Below are 14938 nucleotides of genomic sequence, written 5' to 3'. Positions count from 1 at the left end.
CTTCCCCTCCCAGACACCCTGTGAGGTAGGTGGGGCTGAGGGAGCTCTAACAGAGCTGTAACATACCCAAGGTCACCCCGCTGGCTTTGTGTGTAGGAGTGGGGAAACAAACCCAGTTCACCAGATTAGCCTCCGCCGCTCACGTGGAGGAGTGGGGAATCAAACTCAGTTCTCCAGATCAGACTCCACCGCTCCAAACCACCGCTCTTAACCACTACACCATGCTGGCTTTCTGGAGAGCATACCTCTGTTCACAGTAGGCTTGCCAGATGCCTTATTCTAAACCCAAAGATCTCTAAGTAATTTGTGGAAGCATACATATTCAAAAACTGGGGAGGATGGGCAGTTATTGGGTTTTGGTTTCTATAAGTCCTGTGATATTCTTTGGTTATAAAGTAGCAGCTTTTCTATATATTATTTCCACATCAATTTACCTGCTGAGGAATTTCCGCACACTGCAGCAGCTTCTGGAGCATATTCTAGTCTGGAGCATGCTTATATTCATGTCAGACCTCACTAGCATCCCACACCTACTGTGAGTGTCCCCTAGAACACATTTGCCAGTTGCCTTGTCAGTGCTGATCATGTCATCGAAAACAACAACAACCACCTTGATGAGTTTCTCCAAAGCACAGTTTGAAAGTTACCATCCTAAAGACATTAAGTACTGTGGATGAGAAGAGGAGACGGCTTACTGGATGATGTTTCTTCAAAACGTTGTGTACAGTGGCTCTCGGAGATCTGTGAGATGGTTGTCTGTGAACTCTAGTCCATATAAATGAGTGTTCCTATGCCCTTGCTTCCTAGTTTCCCAAATGGTTTTGGCAACATAGTAACACTTTACTCATTTATTGTAGATGACTGACTTTCCACACACTTAGAACTACCATGCAGGGCATTATAAAGTGGGCACCATTTGGTAGGTGGCCATTATTTTCTGCCCCAAATCAATATAGTTAATGCTGTTTAACTGCCTAAGAGTTCCTTCTCAAATAATGTATTGATATATCCATTCCTAAACTGATTAAATTCCTGTACCCTTAAAGCATATGTGTGAGTTGAGTGCCATCAAGTCGCTTCTGACTCATGGCAACGCTATGAATCAATGCCCTCCAAAACGTTCTATCTTGCTCAGGTTTTGCAAACGGAAGGCTATGGCTTCCTTTATAGAGTCAATCAATCTCTTGTTGGGTCTTCCTCATTTCCTGCTGCCTTCAACTTTTCCTAGCAAAAGCATATACTACTTTCAATTGAAAGGCAGTATGGGGAAGTGGGAAGAAAATTGTGTTTGCACCAGGGAAGACTGGTTGCAGATTGTTGCCTGACCAAGAAGCTCATTGAGTGGCACAGAGCAAACTATTCCCTCTCAGTTAAAACTTTCATGGGGAGGTTGAGATGATAAATTGGGATTTCCTCACTCATGCCATCCCGAGCCATCTGGAGAAAGAGTGGGAAACAACCTGCAACCTCCGGTCAGCCTGGGGAGACAGGATGGCTTGAGAATGCTAAGCAGTCACAAAGGGCTTCTTTTTCATACGCACACATGTCTCCTATCATCACCACAGTTCCAAAATTGGCAGGCTAGAAGCTGAATCAAGGCAGCAATCTGGGCAAAGGGTCCATTTTGTCCAGTTGGCAGAAGCCTGATCCTAGAGGTCAAACTGGCATCTGGCAATTTAAATCCACAATTTATACGCTTGCTTACTCGCAGCTCCCCATCTCATAGTGCTATAAAAAGTAAGCGGAAGAGATCAAAGGGTTATTCATGCTCGACCATGATCATTACCTTTCCTGGCCTCTTTTTGTGTACTCTTTGTTGGAAACCAGAGCCAAATGAAAGGGAGCTGAAGAACAGATGTTGGCAAAGTGTGTTCTTTTGCTATCCCAAACTGACTTAAGTGTAACACTAGAGAACGTGTGATGGAAAAGTAAGATTTAGCTTGCCTCCTCACGCTTCCATGTGGGGGAAGGCTGTCGATAAGAAAGTGGAATAAAACGGGGGGGGGGGGATTGGCTGGTACAATCTACATTGATCATATTTACAAGTGACTTGCACTATTCAAGCTACCTTAAGGTGGGGGAGGAAAAGAGCTAATGTTTCAGAATCCTGGCTCCTTAATAAGACCTTTGATCACTCAATGCAATGTCTATTTCTCATGCTCTGTTCATCTCAGACTCAAACACTGCAGGCAAGAGAAAGCTGCCACAAAAGGTGGGATTCTGTGTTCTGAGATGCACATGAAATCAGCCTTTCCCATAAAATGGTGCTGAAGTCTAAGTCCCAGAAATGAGCATATTAGTAAGGCTTTACAGCCAAATCATTGTATGATACTTGGCGATATTTTAAAAAAATAATCCTATAAACTCTTTTAGTTTTATCATTTTAAAAAGAAAAAAGTGTTCCACTTGCTCTACTAGAACATGTGGAGACAAAGCAGAATTGTAAATGGGAGTTTCACTGAAAATATCTTGAAGCAAGCCCTATATTTAATGACCAAGTTTGAAGACATATTAGAATTTGTTAGAAGGTGCCGCTCTTATTGACTTGGGTAGATTTGCTCTTATTTATATTGGACTTGAACTGGAGCCAGGAGCTTTGATTTTATTCTTTATAACCTTGGCTTTGTGCAAAAATGGTACCTTCACTTACAAAACCTGCTCAGAGTGAGGAGTGTCAAATATAAGAGAGCTGATAACCCAGTTACATAAAGTGAATTAGGAGTGCTGAAGTGCACTGCATGTCTAGGGCTACTCTAGCGACATGTAATTACTGGCAGATGACCTTCCCACAATTACCATGCTGTAAACCTGGAAAGTGGTGCTTGCAGCTTCTGGAACCATCTCTGGTTGACCACCATTTCATCCTTCTACAGAGGTCTCATCTTTCTGGGTTCCGCCCACTACAGGCAATGTGGTGCCATCACACAGGGAAATTTGCTGATGAAATCAGAGATTTTGATATACACTATATAGGGGTGTTTTTACAGCTCTGTGTGTGTGTGTTTACACACACATGCTCGCACACATACATGAAGACCTGCAACCAATTTAGAGTCCCAGGTCTAGTCTCACAGCAGCCATGGCCCATAGTGAACACAACTGGATATGTTGCCTCAGAGGAACAGGCTTCCTCCTCCAGAGTAATCATACTGGAATGTGTTGGCCTATTCTGGAGGATGAATTCTTAGGAGTTCAGACAAAATAATTACCTGTAACACTAATCACTCTGTGTGTGTTAAGTGCCGTCAAGTCACCTCTGACTCATGGCGACCCTATGAATCAATGTCCTCCAAAATGTCCTATGGTTAACAGCCTTGCTCAGGTCTTGTAAATTGAGGGCCGTGGCTTCCTTGATTCAGTCAATCCATCTCTTGTTGGGTCCTCCTCTTTTCCTTCTGCCTTCAACTTTTCCTAGCATGATTGTCTTTTCAAGTGACTCTTGTCCTGTCATAATGTGACCAAAGTACGACAGCCTCAGTTTTGTAATTTTAGCTTCTAGGGTCAGTTCAGGTTTGATTTGATCTATAACCCACTGATTTGTTTTTTTTTTTTTTTTTTTGGGCAGTCCACGGTATTTGTAACACTCTTCTCCAACACCACATTTCAAAGTAGTCTACTCTCTTCCTATCCGCTTTCTTCATTGTCCAGCTTTCGCACCCATACGTAGTAACAGGTAGTAGGATGGCATAAATTAACTTGATCTTGGTTGCCAGTGACACATCCTTACACTTCAGAATCTTTTCTAGCTCCTTCATGGCTGCCCTTCCCAGTTTCAATCTCCTAATCACTCTAAGGGCACTTTCACACATGCCGAATAATGCACGTTCAATGCACTTTGCAGCAGGATTTTACTGTGTGAAATGGCAAAATCCACTTGCAAACGATCCTTAAAGTGCATTGAAAGTGGATTGAAAGTGCCCTAAGTTTATGCATTTGGGGGAAATGGGAGTTACAAGCACTCTGCTAGAATAGCTGTCCGCAGAGCGACTGAGAAAGCCTGATCAGTTGTAATCTCTGGCAAGCTGGTATAGTGTAGCATTATAAACTTGATATACAAGCTGTGACTCACAAAAGCTCATATCCTACCAGACATTTTGCTAGTCTTTAAAGTGCTACTGGACTTTTGATCTACAAGCAAGCCCATTAAACATGAGTGCAATCTCGTCTCAGCTATGAACTCATTAGGGGGCCATAGGCAAGCCACTCTTGGCCTCAGCCCCCGGTCTATAAAAAGGAGGTAATTAATTGGATGCCTAAAAGATGAACAGCCTCTAAGCAAAGCCCATTGACTTCGATGAAGTTAGAAGGGTGTAACTCTGCTTTGGATGGCAATGGAAATAGTCTAAGGCTTACTGAGATAACGTATGAAGAACATTGTCTACTCGACACACTGGAAAGCCAAGGAAATTCCAGAGATAACTGAATGGATCAGTAAACTTTTTGAATATGTGTCAATGTCCAGACTAACACACTTAGTTCATAGAAACTAAGTTCATAGATGGTTTTAACCAGAAATGGCAACCACTTTATGACAAATACAAACGCAACTAGTCTGTTTAATTTATTGATCAGTGACAGACAACACTATTATAATGGGATTATTATGTGAATGATGGCATAGGCTAGATAGATTGTTGTTTTTAACATGTGTATGAAAATTGGGAAAGTTTAGTTTAGAAGAAATAAGTACTCGGGAATCCCGATGTCTGACTTAAAGTGTAGTTGTACTCAGAGAGGTTTGATGAAGAAGAAGAAGAAGAAGAAGAAGAAGAAGAAGAAGAGTTGGTTTTTATATGCCAACTTTCTCTACCACTTAAGGCAGAATCAAACCAGCTTATAATCACCTTCCCTTCCCCTCCCCACAACAGACACCCTGTGAGGTGGGTGAGGCTGAGAGAGAATGACTTGCCCAAGGTCACCCAGCTGGCTTCGTGTGTAGGAGTGGGGAAACCAACCCAGTTCACCAGATTAGCCTCTGCCACTCATGTGGAGGAGTGGGGAATCAAACCCGGTTCTCCAGATCAGACTCCACCACTCCAAACCACCGCTCTTAACCACTACACAATGCTGCGTATTGTATAGGCACAGGCATTATGTATTTTTTAAATATATTTTACAAATTCCTTTCCCCCTCTTTTCTCTTCTGTACCCCATATATATATAAAAATTATTATTATTATTTTTAAAAAGAACATTTAGGGAAAGTGCTGTACAAAGATGAAGCGCTGAAGCTGCAGGACCAGAACACCCAAGCATAGAGACACAGACATGCAGCACCTTTGTCTGGAAAGAGAAATGCTAAGCTATAATTTTTGACATCTTTATTAAGAGCAATTTACATTGTCACTGACTGAATAAGCAGGTCCGTTGGTTAAATGGAATAACAAGTCAGGTAAGTTAGGTTAGCTGCCAATTCAAAATATAAGCTTCCGGGTGCAAACAAAATATTTGCAGGGGCGCTGACTGTCACTGTGTGGGGATACTGGCTCCGCAGCTATCTTCTCCCCTTTCTGCAGTTCTGCCTTATATTCCAGAGGTTATAAGCAAAACATTTCCCCAAAGCTCAGCAGTATTAGAACAGAAAATGTAACAGGAAGCAAATGAAATAATTGCTGCTTATGTGTCATCAGGGAAGCCCTTCTCAAGTCTTCCCAAGACAGCAATGATTGATGGAACATTGAAATATGTGGGAAAGCCTATTGGGATGATCTTGTCTGGCAGGAATGCCTGATAATTCTTCTGGCTGGAGAACCCCCGTCACTTAGCTTAAGCGCTGAATCACTTTCCCTCCTCATTGCCGGTTCCTCATGCAACTCTGAAAGCGAGATGACAGAATAAGTCAGGTCCAGAGATTGCCATTATTTGTAGCAGTCAGATCAGGATATAAAATATATCAGAATGGGGGTGATTCAGTCTGGATTTTGATTAGTGAATGCTCCAGCGCATATCCTTATTAACTTCACTGTGAGGTAACAGCTCTGAAGTTCACATCTTAGAGAATTCAGAACTAGCAGTGGCAGCTTACCCAGCCTTTCTGTTGATTGTATGTCTTGGCCTTTGACCAGTATAAGAGGACAACTGTAGCCCATGAGGGTGTTGTTTAAAGATACACAGGACACATAAAGAAAGTGTGTTTTGCTGTTTTACTTCCCTCTCCTTCCACCTGTTTTACTTCCTTCTCCTTCCACCCCAGAAAGTCAGCCGAGTGGGTGTTACCCAGTAGATCTTAAGTCTTCCTTCCCAAACCACAGGTACTCAAAGTGATGGTGATTTTATCAGGAGTTCTGTTTATTAAGGCAACAAGCAGGCAACCTCCAGACAGTGCAAAAAGTCAGCAATTACTGGAAAATGGAAGTAAAAGGATGCTAGAATGTGCATCCCATACCTTTCCAAACAAGTTACTATGGCCAGGAGCAGAAATAAGCAAAGAAGCACTAAAAGTAGGATTTATAAGTAGGGATGCCAGCTCCAAGTTGGGAAATACCTGGAGATTTTGGAGGCAGAGACTGAGGAGGGTGGGATTTGGGGAGGGGAGGAAATTCAATGCCATAGAGTCCAATTGCCAAAGCGGCCATTTTATTCGGGAGAACTGATCTCTATCAGTTGTAATAACGGGAGATCTCCAGCTAGTACCTGGAGGCTGGCAACCCCATTTATAAGGGACCAGCAGAGGAAATGTGTCTATTTATTTACTTCATTTAAACTCTCCCTTTCACCCCAATGGGGATTCAAAGAGGCTTACACCATTCTTCCATTTTATCATTACAACAACACAAGGTTGGTCAGCAAGGTTCCATCACAGAGTGGGGATTCAGACCTGGCCTCCCAGATCTTAGCCTAACTTGTCTTAAGAGCCTTTTCAAATGAACAATTCATGCAGTGGTAGCCATGTTGGTGATGGCCGCTTTTCAGCATTACTGTTCGCGGCACCGGAACTGCTGCTGCAGGGTTCTTTCTCGTGTCACTCATTGCTATTGAAAGTTTGAGGCTGCTTGAGCAGAGCCCATTCCAAAGTCCCTTCTTGTATCAGTACTGGGTTTCAGTCGCACAACTGCCTCAACTGGTGGTAGAATGCCTAAAAGCTGGAAATGGCTGACTTAGGGTTGCCAACCTCCAGGTACTAGCTGGAGATTTCCTGCTATTACAACTGATCTCCAGCTGATAGAGATCAGTTCACCTGGAGAAAATGGCTGCTTTGGCAATTGGACTCTATGGCATCGATGTCCCTCCCCTCCCAAACCCTGACCTCTTCAGGCTCCCCCAAAAAAACCTCCCACCGGTGGTGAAGAGGGACCTGGCAACCCTAGGCTGACTATACAAAAACTTCCTGAATGGGCCCTAAATATCTGTGCTAAAATCACTGTGTCAGTGTCTTTCCTCCAGTTTTCCTCCATTATTCACAAATGGTCACCACTTTGACACGTAGTGTCCTTTTTAGATAGCCTTGGCCCTGAGAAAGCATCTTCAGATGGGTCTTCCACTGGAGGAGAGGTTCCGGACCCTGGCCCCGGAGGCGAACCCTCAACCAGACCCGTTTCCTGCGGACCTGTGGACACTTGGAGGGACATAGTTTTGCAGGGAGTATTGAATTCCATTGCTCCTTCCACCCTGCGGGCTTATGAGGGGGCCTTTGAGAAAGTAATGGCCTTTGACCGGAGTATTGGGGGACACGGGGCCTTGCCTCTGGCTCGGGACACGGTTCTTCGGTACCTGGCCAGGATGAGGCTGCAGGGCCTGGCTCCAACAACTATGTCCCTGCATATGGCCGCTGTGGCCTTTTTTAGTAAGGCATACGGCCACAATGATCCCTGCCAGGGTTTCACCATACCACGAGCGATAAAAGGATGGAAGAGGACTAACCCCCGTCCTCCTGATGCCAGACGCCCCATCACTTTCCCCATCCTCCGTCGACTGACGGGCCTCCTCCCTTCGCTGTGTCACTCGAGATTTGAGGTGAAACTGTTTGCTGCTGCTTTTGTGTTGTCCTTTTACGGGGCTTTTCGATGCAGTGAGATTGTCTCGGCCTCCGCTCGGGATGTCTCAGGTCGTGCCATCAGGTTGGCGGATGTCACTATCTGTGCATCCTCTCTTACGATCACGGTAAGACAGTCCAAGACCGACCAGTCCGGCCGTGGGGTTACGGTAGTGCTTCATGCAGTAAAGGGTGGGCCCTGTTGCCCGGTATCCACGCTTAGGGCCTACCTCCGGGCTCGTCCTTCTGCCGGTGACCCCCTCTTGCTACATGAGGACGGGTCTTTGCTGACCAGATACCAGTTCATGGCAGTTCTATGGTCCTGTCTCAGAGCGGCAGGCTTGCCCCCTGAGGAATTTGGGACGCATTCCTTCCGCATAGGGGCGGCCTCTTACGCCGCAGATTGCGGTTTACCCCAGGAGGTCATTCGCTCGATTGGGCGGTGGAAGTCTGGGGCCTTTCGCACTTACCTCCGTAAGTGACTTGGCTGGATGCTGTCCTGGCAATGGTTTTGTTTTCTTTCTCTTTCTAGGACATCGGAAGGTGGTTTGGATCCTGGGCCATAGCATAGTGCACTGGGCCGGGCGCTATGCGGAGTCAACGGGTTGGGGAAGAGCGCTTGGACTGCAGGACTTCTTTTCCGTGAGGTGGATCGGGCGACGTGGGATGCGTTGGGATTCCTTTTCGCAAGTGATAAGGACGTCCATGGCCCGTTTCGGACCTCCAGATGCCATAGTGGTTCAGCTGGGGGAGAACGACCTGCCGGCTCAGAACGGAATGGACTTGTGCTCTAGGATGTCCAGAGACTTTGGGACTTTGCATGCAGAGCTGCTGGACACCCGGCTGTTTTGGTCAGAACTGTTGCAACGGCGGGTGTGGCGTGGCGCGAAGGAGCCGACAAGAGTGGATTTCGCCAGACAGAAGTTGTCCCGTGCGGTGGGCCGTTTCATTGAGTCACTTGGGGGCGTCGTGATTCCCCACACAGAGATCTCATTCCGGTTGCCGGAGCTGTATCGCCCTGATGGTGTGCACTTGTCAGATTGGGGTCACGATTTGTGGTTACATGCTGTACGGGGCTCGCTACTTTGTTGGTCACAGCAGTAGGAGCGTTGGCGGGAGCAGGGCGGATGCCCTGCTCTTTGGCGGGTTTTTGCATGGGGTCTGATCCAAGAAGGGAAGATGGGCGTTTCCTTCCCGTTTGTGGGGACCCCCATAAGGGGTCTTGGGATGGAGCTCAACAGCGTTGCCCGGCTCGGGGACCTGTTTGGGAGCTACAATCCCAGGTGGCGCTGGCTCCACATAGAGATGTGCGTCCGGTGGGGCCACCTAAGCGCTACTCCGGTGTGGTACCTCCCACGGGTGTTGGGGGGTGTTTATCGAGTGGTTCGATACTATCGGGTTACAGGGTGGTGACCCGATATCTTGGATCCGCCCCCATGATTTTCCGTCAACGCTCCATTCTGGTTTGATCAATAAAACTGTGGCCATTTATTTCCCAAAGAATACAGTGTATGTGTGTTTATTTGATTTTCTTACTCCCCTACTTCCTTGGAGCCACTTGCCCGTGGGTCCACAAAAAGGGCGTCCTGATTCAACAGGTCGCCCCGTTGTGGGCTTACCGGGCGGCGCAGAGGAAGGGGGGGGAGGTCTCCTGTTGCCAGACGGCGCGTGGGGCCTTCTCGCGAGGCTACGCTGGCCTCACGGTTTCTCCCCTCTCCTCATGGGGTTGGATAGGGTGCGGGGGGGGGGAAGGTGACGTCAGGCACCCTGCCCCCGCGCCTATTTAATGGGTCCCAGCCCGGCAGCAGTCCTCTTTGCCGGGGGAAGGCGAGGATCCCGCCCACCCACCCTATGTTATGTTGTTGTGTTGTTAGTTCTTTTGTCACAGTTTTTGGGCGGTTTTTGCATGGGGTCTGATCCAAGAAGGGAAGATGGGCGTTTCCTTCCCGTTTGTGGGGACCCCCATAAGGGGTCTTGGGATGGAGCTCAACAGCGTTGCCCGGCTCGGGGACCTGTTTGGGAGCTACAATCCCAGGTGGCGCTGGCTCCACATAGAGATGTGTGTCCGGTGGGGCCACCTAAGCGCTACTCCGGTGTGGTACCTCCCACGGGTGTTGGGGGGTGTTTATCGAGTGGTTCGATACTATCGGGTTACAGGGTGGTGACCCGATATCTTGGATCCGCCCCCATGATTTTCCGTCAACGCTCCATTCTGGTTTGATCAATAAAACTGTGGCCATTTATTTCCCAAAGAATACAGTGTATGTGTGTTTATTTGATTTTCTTACTCCCCTACTTCCTTGGAGCCACTTGCCCGTGGGTCCACAAGAGTATTTTTGACGCCCAAGAACAGTGCACAGATGTTACTACTTGCCAACAGGTCATTTCAATACGAAGTTTTACTAAATGAACTTAGGAAGCTTAGCCCAAAAGAGGGGAGGAGTGATTAAACAAACTGGTAGCAAAAAATCAGGTCAGTATACAACATAACCAAAATAACTTCTGAAAGAATAGAGAATGTCCTTAGAAGGGGCAACTGCATAATGCTTTGTGGTGTCTAATTTTTTTAAAAAAATATAGCCTTTACTTTTCTGTGAGCCAGATTCTCTGTGTTATGTGTTAAGTGCCTCAAGTCGCTTCTGACTCATGGCAACCCTATGAATCAATGTCTTCCAAAATGTCCTATCTTTGATAGTTTTGCTCAGATAAGAGCTTCCAGACCTCTCTGAAGCTGTTGGCTGTAGAACAGAAATGCAGTTTGTGTCTGGTTTATAAATCGATGGATGGCAATGCAGGAAGGTAGACTTCCAATTGCATTTCAACATTCCTGCATTTTTAAATGTTATACTAATCTGAAGCATATTTTTAATCCTGCACCTACCCCTTTTCCACAGAGTTGCATGCACTCAGGAATGCTTGCTACACATTTCAATAACCTCTTCTCTTAGTTTGGACTGTCTATTTGGTCAGTATTTGTAGGTATGGCTCCCTTACTTTATTCCTCCTTCTTTCGGGGAGTGGCTGTGGTATGGTGTGATATGTACAGATCAGTGGTAGAGCATCTGTTTAGCATGCAGAAGGTCCCAGGTTCAATCTGTGGCATCTCCAGTTAAAGGAACTAGGCAAGTAGGTGATGTGAAAGATCTCTATCTGAGACCCTGGAGAGCCGCTGCCAGTCTGAGTAGACAATACTGATTTTGATGGACCAAGGGTCTGATTCAGTATAAGGCAGCTTCATGTGTTCATGTGTTCCCATGACCAGATGATTCAGGTAAAATTGTCACTCTCTGTACTGGCAGAAGAAAGAAGGTGGGTGATTTTACCTGGTTCTCCCTTTTTACTGATTCCCCTTGTGCCACGGTGCATTTTGCCCACAAGTTTCCTCTGACAGCATTGTCTTTCTGGGGACTGCAAAGGACTGCTTGGGGAATGTGAAAAAGACTGCATCCATGAAGGTCTTGTGTTCCTGGTTTGTAGGATCCAACCCTCTATTATGTTATTATAAAAATAGGCATCAGCTTTCCAGACAGCTGTGCTGAAACAAACTATGTTTCATCCAAGATAATTAGCACTCTCTGAGCAAAATTGGCAGGGATTTTCCACCCTGTACATTGGAATAAGGGTACTGCTGGTCACTTATACGGTTGACTGTTAATTATGGGCCTGCACATAATAGTTGGATTGTGAGGGATGTCTTGCTGAGTAGTATGACCAACTGCATACAGTTGCAAGTCAGGAATAGGGATGGTTTGATGTTTGCAAATAACGAGGCATTCAAAATTCATACTGACCTTGTGCACAGTCTCTGTTTTCTGTCATGCTGAGCACTTCATTTAATCTCTTCAAGGATTTGCTCGCATGCTAAGTAGTTTTGTATCTGTGCAATGGCTAGGGTTGCCAGGTCCCTCTTTGCCACTGGTGGGAGATTTTGGGGGTGGAGCCTGAGGAGGGCGGGGTTTGGGGAGGGGAGAGGACTTCAATGCCATAGAGTCCAGTTGCCAAAGTGGCCATTTTCTCCAGGTGAACAGATCTCTATCGGCTGGAGATCAGTTGTAATAGCAGGAGACTTCCAGCTAGTACCTGGAGGCTGGCAACCCTAGCAATGGCAGCGTTCAGGAGGGTGGCTCACCAGGTAGCCAATGAATGAAGTCAATGAATACCAATGAACATCAACAGGCTTAGCTTTGGGAGTCAGGCAGGGAAGTCAAATGGGCAAGGATGGAACACTAGACTGAGAAATCATGCAACCCCCCCATCCCCCCCAAGTAGGATTGAGACAACCAAAGAAAGCACCTCTTTTGTGAGGATTTTTTTTTGAAGTGCACTGGGTTAACAGATGGGGGAGGATAGCCATGGTAAAAGTAGTAAGAAGAACCCATATTCACAAAAGTATTTGTGGTATGTACCTGTACACAGTCATGCAAAATTGACAAGGCTAGAATACAAAGGTTTTCAGAAAAGAAAGACAAACCACGTAGTCCCCCCCCCCCCCAGATTAAAACACCTCTATTATCTTATTGGGGTTTTTTTAGCACAAAGATGATGCTTGAGGGACATGGGAAAACAGAGTGATGAACAGATCCAATTTCCAACAGGCAAGCTGTTTGTGAGTGCTCAAGAGCACTGTTTGTAATTCATGATTGAAGTGCAGTCCCAACAGACAACCAAAAGAAGAAGAAAAGAACTCAACCGTACATGGAACCTAAGGGTTGAACTGGAAACAAAAAGTTCTTATAAAGCGATATATTTATTTGCTGTACCCAATAAAAAATGCTAGGCCTGGAATACAGGCCACATATAAAACCACCAGTGTGAACAGTTATAAAAATAATCAGCACCGTTGATGATATACACATATAAATGACCAATAGACCATACGTGTTTTGGCCTCCTAGGCCTTTCTCAGTGGTCAAATTATACAAAGCATGATAATTTAAAAACACACTTGGAAGTGCACTTTACAAGATACTGTATTAGAAATTTTTAGTTTCTAGCTCAACCCTTAGGTTCCCCAAAGTGCAGTCCCAACAAACAGGTGATCATGAACCCATGGCTTGAAGACTGAATGCTTATTTCCAGATCTGCCACTGACCAGCAGTGTGACTAGTGATGCCAACCTCCAGGTACTGTATGTAGAAAATAGGCACCTCTATGCTAGCACTTAGGTTTGGAAATCAGCATAGATGCGAAAAGATTAAACAAAGTGCAAAATTTATAAAGCTACACAAATATACAAATCGCAACGAGTCATACAAACAAATAACATCACAAGTGTACAACCTAAAGGAACATGAATGGTCAAGGGCAAACATATACAGTCCAAAAGGTAAGTGTTCATATAAGACGGTGGTCCCACGAAGGTTCCCACGAAGTGAAGCAACAGAGATTCACTTCGTGGGAACCTTCGTGGGACCACCTTCTTATATGAACACCTTTTGGACTGTATATGTTTTCCCTTGACCATTCATGTTCCTTTAGGTTGTACACTTGTGATGTTATTTGTTTGTATGACTCGTTGCGATTTGTATATTTGTGTAGCTTTATAAATTTTGCACTTTGTTTAATCTTTTCACATCTATGCTGATTTCCAAACCTCCAGGTACTAGCTGGAGATCTCCTGCTATTACAACTGATCTCCAGCCAATAGAGATCAATTCACTTGGAGAAAATGGCCATTTTGGCAATTGGACTCTATGGCATTGAAATCCCTCCCCTCTCCAAACCCCGCCCTCCTCAGGCTCCACCCCTAAAACCTCCCGTCAGTTGCCAAGAGGGACCTGACAACTCTAAGTGTGACCTTGGACAAATCTCTCTTCACCTCCTTTGTGACCTTAAGGAGATATCTTTCACCTTTCCCTATTAAAAAAAATGAGACTAATGGCAGTCTCCTTTCTAACACACAAGATATAGAACTCTGTGTGCTAGTTAAGTAGCATGGCATCATGATAGTAGATTGTGAGCTATTTACTTAACAATTCTGGGAGGATAGGTAGTTTACTGATGACAGCCCTTCTGTAACTGACTCCCCGGAAGAGCTCTATGATACCTTTGAAGGATACTGCCATCATTTTAACTAGCCTCATTGCTAGCTTAATTTGGTTGTTTAATTATATTCCATAATTAAATTATAATCTATAATTTACTTTTTATCAAAAAATATATAGTTTAAAGCAACGTTTTAGAAAGCACATTTGCAGGAGCAGGGAAACTGTTTAATCTGTGTTCCATTTCAGAGAAAGTATATTGCTGCTGTTTTAATCTTTCATGTTTACATGAAGCAGCATACTGAGGTATATGTTTGACAATGACTACAAGTCAAAGACGTGTGTGTGTGTGTGTTTGGTCAGACATTTAAAATGCCTACTGAACTTAAAAGTTCTGATCCAGCAATCAAGCTCTCTGTGCAGAAGTGGGTTTATGTATATGCCAGTGTAGATGTGAATGCTTTAGCCCTGGTTAGTATTTGGATGGGAGACCACCAAGGAATACCAGGGTTGCTGTGCAGAGGAAGGCACTGGCAAACCACCTCTGTTAGTCTCTTGCCATGAAAACCCCAAAAAGGGGTCGCCATAAGTCGGCTGCGACTTGACGGCACTTCACACACAAAGAGATGTGATGCTTGCCTGGGCCCCAAAGCTACCTGGACATATCTCTTGATGCCAACTGAGATCCATACTTGTACCTTTAAATGCAAACCAACCAACCATCCAGTAAGTCAAATATTTCCATATAGTATTTATTTATTTATTATTTCAACTTTCTACCCCGCTCTCCCTGGCCAAGGCCAGGCACAGAGCTGCTTACAAAGGGGTATAACATCCCAATGAAATAGATTTAAAACCTTAAAACAACATTTAAAATAACCCTATAAAAACAGTCATACAAGCCTGAAATGTCCTAAATCATCTAGGCGCCTCTGAGGTGTAGCATAAAGCTACATCCAGGTGAGCAGATGGATAAGATCCC

This window comes from Euleptes europaea, chromosome 6, assembly GCF_029931775.1.
Source record: "Euleptes europaea isolate rEulEur1 chromosome 6, rEulEur1.hap1, whole genome shotgun sequence".
NCBI classification, from domain to species: domain Eukaryota; kingdom Metazoa; phylum Chordata; class Lepidosauria; order Squamata; family Sphaerodactylidae; genus Euleptes; species Euleptes europaea.
This window is presented reverse-complemented; position numbering follows the sequence as displayed.